Source organism: Sinocyclocheilus grahami, unplaced genomic scaffold (genome assembly GCF_001515645.1).
Source record: "Sinocyclocheilus grahami isolate Dianchi unplaced genomic scaffold, SAMN03320097.WGS_v1.1 scaffold172.1, whole genome shotgun sequence".
NCBI classification, from domain to species: Eukaryota; Metazoa; Chordata; class Actinopteri; order Cypriniformes; family Cyprinidae; genus Sinocyclocheilus; species Sinocyclocheilus grahami.
Window position 1 is genome coordinate 459,673 of NW_015505351.1, and position 12,076 is coordinate 471,748.

Below are 12,076 nucleotides of genomic sequence, written 5' to 3' on the forward strand. Positions count from 1 at the left end.
CTCCCACTGAACAACTGGACAGAGATATAACCACATCAGAAGATGTTCACAATATTTTTGTTCAGGTTTCATTTGAACTGATATTTTCATAATCTCATACATAAAAAAAACACACACACTTTCAGGATTCTGCGCATGTGTAAGAGGGAATCATGATCAGCCTGCCGATGTGGGAAAATCCCGCAGATATCCTCTTTGGAATTCTCCTCACATCTCAAGACTCTCCCTTGAGGACCAGAAAGGAATCACATCACAGTACATACTCCTGTCACGTAAACCTCATGCTTGAAGCTCAGTACATGCACAAACCTTAAAAGCACATCAATGCAAAAGATTGCGAATAATTAATGTAAATAATAACCAGTACTAAATGTCTGCATAGAGTGCAGCTACTATAAACTAATTAACTTCACCAGGTCTACTAGAACATGATATTGAGGCATACCTTTAATAATGCATCACACAAATTATTGATTAGTATATCTGATGATTTTGCTACAAGCTTTGTTTGGTGTTAGCATTGAAGAAAAAAAATCATTAATGAGATCTGAACTGTTTCTCCTAGACGCCAATGAGATTAAATGGGGAGCAGGTTTCCCAACACTCTGATTTTTTTATCATCAAAGAAAGAAAGCTCATGCACATATGATATATCTCCTCTTGAGTTTCAGAATCTCAATCTGTGCTCAAATCAAAACATTCGGGATTCATCTCAAAATGAACTCAAACATTTCTCGTGAGATTCTAACAAAGACCATGCTATCCAGGCTATGCTGTTTGTTTGATAGCTTTATACTCTTACAGTCTGTGTGTATTTTTATTATGTAGACTTCTTAAAAGAGACCTAACCGAAAGCTCAATTATCCCTGCAAAAGCTGACATGAAATTATAGTATGATATTAATATGAAGCACTTACTTTTTATTTGAGCAGAAATTTGGTGCAGTTGCTGATATTTATATGGCCAGAAAGTAAGATGATATTCTCACAGCTTGTAATGTAAATTAACTGAGATTTTTATAATAGTATAGTAGCCTACTTACAAACAAATACACATGAATATCACTTGTCATTATAAATCTCCCAATAATATAGCTTAATAAGGTTCTATTTTAGTGATTATTTTTATGTTTAAAGTTCTGTAGTCTTCATTGTAGGGAGCAAATCATATAATGCAATGATGTTTGAGAGATGAACAAATAAATGTTCTTCAAAAACATGATGTATCACATTTGATAACATGATTTTTCTAAAAAAAAACAATATACATATATATTAATGGATAATAACGTAAACCTACATTCCTTCAGTCCAGTTCATCTTGAAACATTACTAACAATATAAAATGTATTTTTACATTCACCTCATTAAAAAAATTTCACGACAAAAAGATATCATAACCCGAAGGTGGACATTTTTAGAATTATACTAAAAGGCTTTTTACTTGAAAAAGGTATAAACAATCAATCAGACAACAGAAGGCATGTAATTGAATGTGTACAACATGTTTTTCAGCAAAGTTTTGATTATGTTGATAATTTGCTGGCCTTAGAAATTTATGTATCAAATATGATGCATGGGGTTAAGACTCCTAAGCTAAGAAAGAGCAACCTCTGAGCAATCGTTTTTTCCTCTGTGAAAATCTCTATGCGAACACACTTGCCCGAAAAAGTGCGGGGGACGAATTTACGTGATATTAAAAGTGGGGGGGACATAAGGGAGAGTAAATCAATTTTCATCTTTAGCTGAACGTTTACTTTAAGAGATTAAGGTGACATTTGAATCCAAATTAAAATAATAGCTTTATGACATTTAAAATTAAGATGTGAATATATGATGGGCTGTTTTAGAAGGAACTCGTCAAGTTTTTTACCTCAGGGGTTTGAGGTTTGTCTTCCTCTGTCAGTAAGAATGTGAAGCTACAGGATGAGAGAAGAAAGAAGACCTGGTCAGTGGGTAGAAGCAGGTCTAAGAAATGAAATATCACTTGTATTAAAAGACTTGTTAACTCAATCCAGTAGACTTTCTGCATTGGTATGTTGCGTCTTACCTTATGTTGGGTGGGGTGACACAGAACTGGTTCCTCCAATCGACACGCACAGCTCCCAAAAACCTGTGCAAACTCTCTTCACACACAGCCTCCATCTCCCACTGAACAACTGGACAGAGATATAACCACATCAGAAGATGTTCACAATATTTTTGTTCAGGTTTCATTTGAACTGATATTTTCATAATCTCATACATAAAAAAAACACACACACTTTCAGGATTCTGCGCATGTGTAAGAGGGAATCATGATCAGCCTGCCGATGTGGGAAAATCCCGCAGATATCCTCTTTGGAATTCTCCTCACATCTCAAGACTCTCCCTTGAGGACCAGAAAGGAATCACATCACAGTACATACTCCTGTCACGTAAACCTCATGCTTGAAGCTCAGTACATGCACAAACCTTAAAAGCACATCAATGCAAAAGATTGCGAATAATTAATGTAAATAATAACCAGTACTAAATGTCTGCATAGAGTGCAGCTACTATAAACTAATTAACTTCACCAGGTCTACTAGAACATGATATTGAGGCATACCTTTAATAATGCATCACACAAATTATTGATTAGTATATCTGATGATTTTGCTACAAGCTTTGTTTGGTGTTAGCATTGAAGAAAAAAAATCATTAATGAGATCTGAACTGTTTCTCCTAGACGCCAATGAGATTAAATGGGGAGCAGGTTTCCCAACACTCTGATTTTTTTATCATCAAAGAAAGAAAGCTCATGCACATATGATATATCTCCTCTTGAGTTTCAGAATCTCAATCTGTGCTCAAATCAAATCATTCGGGATTCATCTCAAAATGAACTCAAACATTTCTCGTGAGATTCTAACAAAGACCATGCTATCCAGGCTATGCTGTTTGTTTTATAGCTTTATACTCTTACAGTCTGTGTGTATTTTTATTACATAGACTTCTTAAAAGAGATCTAACCGAAAGCTCAATTATCCCTGCAAAAGCTGACATGAAATTATAGTATGATATTAATATGAAGCACTTACTTTTTATTTGAGCATACATTTGAAATTTGGTGCAGTTGCTGATACTTATATGGCCAGAAAGTAAGATGATATTCTCACAGCTTGTAATGTAAATTAATTGAGATTTTTATAATAGTATAGCAGCCTACTTACAAAAAAATACACATGAATATCACTTGTCATTATAAATCTCCCAATAATATAGCTTAATAAGGTTCTATTTTAGTGATTATTTTTATGTTTAAAGTTCTGTAGTCTTCATTGTAGGGAGCAAATCATATAATGCAATGATGTTTGAGAGATGAACAAATAAATGTTCTTCAAAAACATGATGTATCACATTTGATAACATGATTTTTCTAAAAAAAAACAATATACATATATATTATTTATTTATTTTCAGTGTATATGTGTCTACCTCTACCAAACTCATTTCAAGACTTTAGGCATAGTCCTACAGAAGTGTTATAGATCACGAGAAACAACAATTCAGTCATGCATATCAAACTTTTCATGTCAACATTTCAGGTCCGTGAACATAAATCCTTCTATTTTGGGAACATACTTCTAGTGCTCTCCAGAGATCTTTTCCATCCTTTTAGGGTCTTTAATAGCCTAACAGGAGAAGCATGCTCATTTTGGTGCATTTTAATGTGCAATCATCACCAGCAGGCCAGATTAGTTCTGCCGAGTGGACATAACGCATGAATAATGAATGGCTGGAGGAACAGAGAGACCGAACGAGAGATTGCCCCGCTTATAGTGAAGAGAGTGTCTGGTCTGACAAAAGAATAAGGTCATGGAAAACAGCTGGCAGACCAAAGCAAAGTGACAGAAAGATGCCTTCATATAGTGGAAATGTAGGTTAGAAGTTCATCCAAAAGAAGAGGTCAATATTTGCCTGGTTAAAACAGTCCAGTGAGCCCCTGCTGGTAGATGCTGTAACTGCACAATATGGCATGAAGGCATGGATGCATGCATGCATAAATAAATAATCACTATAAAAAAAAAAGTAACTGAATTGCTGGTTTTTGTAAAAATTATGAGTAAATTTCATAAATAATTACAATGAAACAAGTAACACACTGAATTAAATGTAAAATGTTGAAGTAGAAAGACTGAAATGGTAATTTCTTATAAAATATACTCCAATAATCTTTGTTTTACAACCTTAAAAAAAAAAAAATTACATAATTAACATTATCCAACACTAAGTTCCAGTCATTAAACTAGACTTTTCACCATTTTTATCCATTCCGCTTGCCTCTATTTTGCCTCTAGGTCTCTGGTTATGCCAGTAGGTGGCGACAAGTGACTGTGTTTGTGGATGAGTCATTGAATTATTCAGTCAAATGATTTATTAAAAAAATATTGATTCATTCAGTCAAGGGACAAGCTGGGATTTCTGTTCACAGAAGCAGAGCGCATATTCTATTGTGTAGCATCAGTTTTTAACGTTTAAAGAGAGCAAGGTAAGATGGAAGTAGCAAAGCATTTAATATTTGATGATTAATACTTATATGATAGAAATGTTAAAACGACAGTAATATCCAGTGATGAAAACTGCTCGACCTTTTTTTCTCAAATATGGCTTTTGCATTGAAAATATGGTATCATTTACACGATTCACGTATAATTTCTAACTGAATCTGAAGAGAGAATTTTTTTGACGTATTAGGCATATAAATTAAGTAAATAATGTAAATGAGTAAATAATGTATGTGCATATTTTAAAAAATGATTTGCAAATAGTTAAAAATGATTACTTTCCTGCTAGAATTAGGCTAGACCTAGTATTTCCTTCATCGTTCTATTCCTTTCTAAAATGTATTATTATTATTATTTTTAAAGGTCCCCAATGTTCAAGACAAAATAGTTCCCAGATGGCTTACAACTTCCGACAAGATTTTGAAGTGTGCATTTAATGGACACTTTACTATCCTGTGAGGCCACAAGAGAGGAGGTTATGAATGGTGGTGAAGCAACACAACTGACACTCGTAGGTCACATGACAGTGACAACATAAAGATTGTAGTATGTCTGAATTTCATTAATTCTACAAACATTCATACTATAGAACATACTTTTTTAATGGTTGCAAAGTAAGTTTCAAAGCAAATTTAGTACCTACACAGTATCCGATTTCAGATGCAACTTCAGTCATTGAATCATTCACTCAATCAATTAATTCCACTGGTAGAACCACTGGTGGAGCTAAAATACAAAGTAACTGGCTATAATTTCTGAAATGTAGTTACTCATTATTAAATTCTTGTTTAATGAACTGTTATAAAAGCAATATTATACAGTACCTGTAATCATGCTGTTGTTCTAAACATGAGCACAGCTGTGATTATGGCTGTGGTAAATTTTAAGAAAGCAGATTTGCAGTACAATTCTTGCTGCACAAAATAGGGTATTTTTAAATCAATGTTATTATTCTTATTGTGATTAATGTTATCAGATTTGAGCTGTGGGAACACATACAGTGCAGTTTTATATTTAGTGGATGTTTTGAAGTGGCATTCTATAGGATGTAATTGATTAATCTGTTACAGTGCTGTTACAGTGATATATAATACCCCCATGAAAAATTTTATGTCCAGTATGGGAGAGCCTCCCATGGGCTTTATGAAATTAAAAGACAGTTGGGATACCTCAGTCTCACTGTTCTATTGAACAGAAGTTGTTTCACTTTGATATATTATTACAAGACCATTAATATAAATCTGGTTACGTTGTATGCAATATGGGATTAAAGAGTGACTCAGCTAATGGATATTTTGTCAATGGCCAAAAGCAATAAATAGAGTTCTTGAAATTCATTTACTGTAAACATGATTGATTTCTTACATTAATATGTGTTAGGATATACAATCTGTTCCATTTATTATAATTCCTTTACATGATCTGATTAACTGGCCTTAATCTAGGTTAACTGGCAACAAGAAGTCCAGGAAAGAAAAGTTCCGTAAAGGCTAAAATACACTACACGTGGATGTTAGCTGCCATAAGAGATCCATTCTGCAGATTTTGGGAAGTTGACAGATTTTCTAGGTTAAGGCTATGATTCTATCCAGTTGGAGGATATCAAACATGTTTGATAGTTTGAGCTGATTTTAGAACACTTACGTATTGGCCACGTGCACTGCAGCTAAATTCGGTTCAATTCTTTTAGTGCTTGAGCATGTTCTCACAGTTAATGTATGGCAGCGACGACCGCGTTCTACAACCGATTTTACTGCTGAAAAATCCACATTTAGCCTACAGAAATTCTATGCAGTGTGTACGGAAATTAACCGAACAACTAGCTGTTAATGATGTATTTAAACATATCAGAAGTTGTGTTTTTCTCTGTAAGTGCAGTGAAAGAAATCACAGGGTACTGTACTGTACATTTTTACTCATTAGGGTTGCCAGATCATATAAGCCACATACCGAAATATAGCAATTTGCACCTGCCTACTTTATTAACTCCATAAAATGGATCACTTCATGAGCTGAGCCAAAAATACAAGCCCAGAGACCATTAATAAGCATTGCTTATAATAAGTGGACATGGCAACCCTTCAAGAGCACTCTCTGCTACATAGCTTCAGTGTTGCCAATTTGGGGACTTTTTTTTATTTTTTGTGACAAGGAGCTATTTTAGCTATATTTAAATAAAACTAGCGATTTTTTTTTGGAGATTTTTTTATTTTTTACTTGGCCACACCCTGCCGTAGGCCCGTGACCTCTCACGTTTGCTCTCAATCGTGCCAATGAGTCTGCGCAGTGAACACACCAGTACGCCACGCCTGCCATGACGCACACCACAATTTCATTATAAGCATCAATCAAGATGCCGGAGAAGATCTTGTTTTAACCACGGACACAAAAGTTATACCACAATTCATGCACAGTCATGTCAACCAGATACTGAGAGAGAGAGACAGTGCATCAGCCCAGTGTTCATGTGTGCTGGGATGCAGTATTTTGCACTTACTCTGTAGTAATAGAGTGTGTTGACTGAAGTTTGTATGAATAAAGTTTTTGTTTTTGCAGAATCATAATATCTCTTATCTGTTGTATTTGAGCAGGACAGGGATGCACTTTGGTGACACATAAAACAAATTCCCAACATTATGTGTCTTTCCATCATTTTCATCATGTTTGATGTGCTTGCATGTGCTAAAATTCTGTGTAAAGACGCAATACCATATAAAAGCCAGACTAAATGATGCTTGCTCTGACCCACCTCAGGGCCTAGTGTCAATTTATACAGCTGCAATTTTTGTGTAAATGTGTAAAAAGACTTTAATCTTCCGAACACAACAAACTCACGCATCTCTCGTGGCTAGTGACAAATGAGGGGAAAAAAATGTTTATAAATATGAGCAAAATCGTACCGTGTATTCCAATCTTAGAAGAGTTGCGGTTTAACCGCGGTTAACGGCGCACTTTGATGGATTCAGTGTGTTCACTCGTGAATTTGAGTCTGAATCGAGGTAAAAGGTATGATTTGATTTACCATATAGAACAATTTAATAAAAAAATCATTTTTTTTAGCTCTTGAATCTGAATAATCGAATCGCGTTATGTTTTCGACCGATTTGCACCTGAAAGTGCGGTGACTGTTAAATCTTGAAACACGTTTAGTTCTGTCAATTGTTTGTTGAACTGCCGAGAACAGCATTTGTGTGCATATACAACCGAAGACGAATGCAGAAACACTGGGCTATTTATAAGTTCATCTAAACAGCACACCAGTGGAGAACACCAGCATCCGTTTCAGCAGGTACCATGGTCACCAATTGCACACTTATTGTGATACAGTTTGCAGGTACATCTTCATAAGCCAAGAATATTGCACTCTCTGATGTTCTGCCTAATTTAATTAAAGAGAACAGCTCACCCTTTCAAATCAATCTAAACATAATTGAAAAGGTGCTCTACCTTGTCTATTAAATGACATTTCTTATGCACAACACAAAAAATGATGGCATGAAAGTAATATTAAACAATTTATATGAATGTTTTAATGTTCGACACGTGTCGGTTTATTAACAGGGGACTACAGTACATTTGAATGTTGAAATCTCTTTTAGCTGAAGTTGCTTACAGCAAGACTGCCCTCCTGGTTCAGTGATGCCCTCTGGTGACTGCAGGTAATACGTGTTTTACCTGTTTTCATGTCAGAATACTGTGCTTTAGTGTAACTACTACATTTGCTGGGTTGTTTCAACCCAACTTTGGGTCAGATATTGACTAACACAACTTCTGGGTTAAACATTTTATGTAAAAATTTAACTCATCAGCTGGTTTAGTCCATATTTGACCCAAAGTTGAGTTGAAACAACCCAGCATTTTTTTTTAAGAGTGGATAAATTATAAGTAAATGTTAGTTTAGCATCACTAGCTTATTTAAACTCTGGATGCATGCAATCTTTTATTTATAGATAAAGGATTTATGGATGAAATGTTTTTAAAAACAGTATTGCTTATTAAAGGAATAGTTTACCCCACAAAATGAACATTTGCTGAAAATGTACTCACCCTCAGGCCATCTGAGATGTAGATGTTTGTTTCTTCATCAAAACAGAATTGAAGAAATTTAGCATCACTGTACATTACTTACTCTCCAATGGATCCTCTGCAGTGAATGGGTGCCGTCAGAATGAGAGTCCAAACAGCTGATAAAAACATTGCAATAATCTACAAGTAATCTCTAGTCCATCCATTCTTGTGAAGAAAAAAGCTGCATGTTTATAATAGTAATAAGAAAAAGAAGAAAATCAAGCGTAGCGTTAGTTCTGGCAGGTCATGTTAGTCAAGTTCGCATCAGCTGACTCTCAGCTGATCCCCATCTACCTATGGGAATACGACACCTAAGATGCACAGGGAGTTCTTGCCCAGAACAGAACCATACCGCCAGTCCAAACTGTATGCTAATTGTCAATCATCTTTGATGATAGTGGTCCTGACAGAAGTACTACTACAATACAAAAAAAATAATAATACTAAAAAGAAAAAAAAAATCACTGAGACCTTTTTAATGCCAAACCATTGCTTCTAGCTAAAATGTGAGTCCTCTATCCATAAAAGTTGAATTTAATTTCTTTAAGTAAATGTATTTTGTTTTTAGGATATTGCACTTGAAAACAAGACAAAGTACTGACTTTTGAAGTAGACATACAGTATATCTCAATGTCCATTTTATATGCATTGCCATAATCACACCGTTGCTGTTTACCTAAAGCACAAGCCTCAATTTATGTTTATTAGTGCATTCGCCATAGCTAGCGATTCATGTTCCTGTCATAGCATTATTGAACCCTTATTCTTGTGATACTGTATTAATATGTAAATATAATACTGCATCATACACGCATGTGATTAACTTAAATGCATCATCTTTATTGTCAGCTGTGGAAGAGTTGAATTTAACAATCCCCATTTGCTTTTGTGACTGAATGTTATGTTAGTAGTGAGAAACCGACATTTCGCATTTGGAAACATTTACGTATACATCTAGATGAATTTGGGAATCAGTCTAGACCTAAAAGTAAGATTATTGCTAGTAATAGCTAACAGTCACAGTAGTACATACATATCGTGTTCCTGTACAACCATTATCAAAACCTGCAGGTAAACAAACACTGGTGACTGCATAACTAGACCTCTGAATGCACTCACTATGGTTACTGTATCCATGGAGACCACAAGGCCACCTCACATCATGGCAGTCTAATGAAACCCAGTATAAATCTTTACAGTAAAGTCTGGCTTTGTTTGGATTTTGCATCAACAGACCATGACTAGTGTTTTCCATCAAAGAAAACTGGCTACAAAATAAGCAACAAATAAACATTATGCCAGTGAAACTTTAATAATAATAAAAAAACATATGCAAATAAAACAATAAACGAGACATAAATAATAATGATAGGATCAAAAGTCTACTACATCTAAAGGTGCCATAGCCAAAAACTTTCCTGTGATGGAACAAGTGCACTCGTTTCTTAAAGTCTCCCATTCCACTTTTCACTGTCGAATATTAATATAATAAAAAATGTATTTCAAGTAACAATGTCTTGCAAAGGTTGAAAAAAGTGAAACAAACAGAAAGCAGTACAAATACAAATATACGCAGTCTATAGCAAAATGTGTAAAACAATCAATATAAGCTGGTATTTCAAAAAAACTGTTATAAAGATAACCTGACAGCAATTTCACAGATACATATTGCTTAATAGCATGTGGTTTTAAATCAACTACAGACTACAGTCTGTATCACTAAGAAAATCCAATATTTTTCATAACGAGGCATAGAAAACAAGGCATAAACATAGTGCTGTCTGCCTGAACCTTTTAAAAACAGCTTTTACAGACACAAATCAAATACAATAAATAAACCAACAGCAACCAAACTTTGGTACAACACAAGATATTATCACCCGTCCAAATACTGCAGAACGGTTCTCAGATTGTGAAATCGTTACAAAAATGACACTTATTTGCAGTGTAGTGTTGTGGTGTAAAGTCTTCCACGTCTATACAAAAAACAATACAGCCATCTCATAAAACTTGATGCTTGAAAACATTGTTTCTCTAAGACTGATGACACATGGCACTGAGGACTCCACCATCTCCTTATATTTCAATACCATCCGTACAGTAAATCTAAAAGGAACCCTAGGAATTGTGAATGCAGAACCAGAGCCTCCTAAAGCAAGGCCACAAATAACAAGCCTAAGGACAGTCCTTTAATCATTTGCTAGATTTCTTCAGTGTAACCTGCTGAGTAAAAACACTGATCACCAGTGTTGGGGAAAGTTACTTTTAAAAGTAGTGCATTACAATATTGCGTTACTCCATAAAAAAGTAACTAATTACGTTACTTAGTTACTTTTTTTGGAAAGTAATGCATTACGTTACTTTTGCGTTACTTTTAAAATCTGGACAGGGCTTGCTTGTTTGTTTTTAAAATAAAAAAAAGTTATATTTTTGGCAAATATAAAAGCGTAAATTTACGTCTGCAGAATGAATGCAGAAGAAGAAATTCAACACACTTCAGCAATAAAAAAAGACACACAAGTGTTTGTCTGGAGTAATCTGTGCTTATTAGTACAGTTGAACTGGATCATCGAAGAAAAGGAAGAATACATCATCCTGTTAGAGAATGGGGAAACTCGAAATAGAATTCAAATCAACAGCTGCTTAAAATGATCAGCTGTAAGCCGAGGCATAGAACATATTTTCTTTTACTACTGACATGGACAGTGTTGGGGGTAGTAACTCATTACAAGTAACGCGAGTTACGTAATCAGATTACTTTTGTCAAGTAACTAGTAAAGTAATGCATTACTTTTTTAATTTGCAAGCCCTGTCCAGATTTAAAAAGTAACGCAAAAGTAAAGTAACGCATTACTTTCCATAAAAAGTAACTAAGTACCGTGATTAGTTACTTTTTTGTGGAGTAACGCAATATTGTACTGCATTACTTTTAAAAGTAAATTTCCCCAAAACTGGACATGGAGGAATAAGAAATAAAAGTACATTTTACATGAAAATACTATTTTAGTCTTTCTACTTCAAAATCTCATGGCTAATTTAAAAGGGTCATATGATGCTGCTAAAAAGAACATTATTTTGTGTATTTGGTGTAATGAAATGTGTTTATGTGGTTTAAAGTAAAAAAAACACATTATTTTCCACATACTGTATATTATTGTTTCTCCTCTATGCCCCGACTTTTTGAAACTTGTCGATTTTTACAAAGCTCATCGGTCTGAAAAAGCGAGGTGTGCTGTGATTGGCCAGCTATCCAGTGCTTTGTGATTGGCCGAAACCTCAAGCGTGAGACGGAAATGTTACGCCCCTCACCATACTGTTGATGCCGTGTCCCGGAGCGACGAGACAAAAACATTAAAACCCATTATAAACGAGGCATTTGTTGCATCCAGTGGGGACATAATTACTGATTATAATGACTTATAAAACATAAACATAAAGCGTAAACATAAAACCATGTCTGCATTTGTGATCGGAGAAATG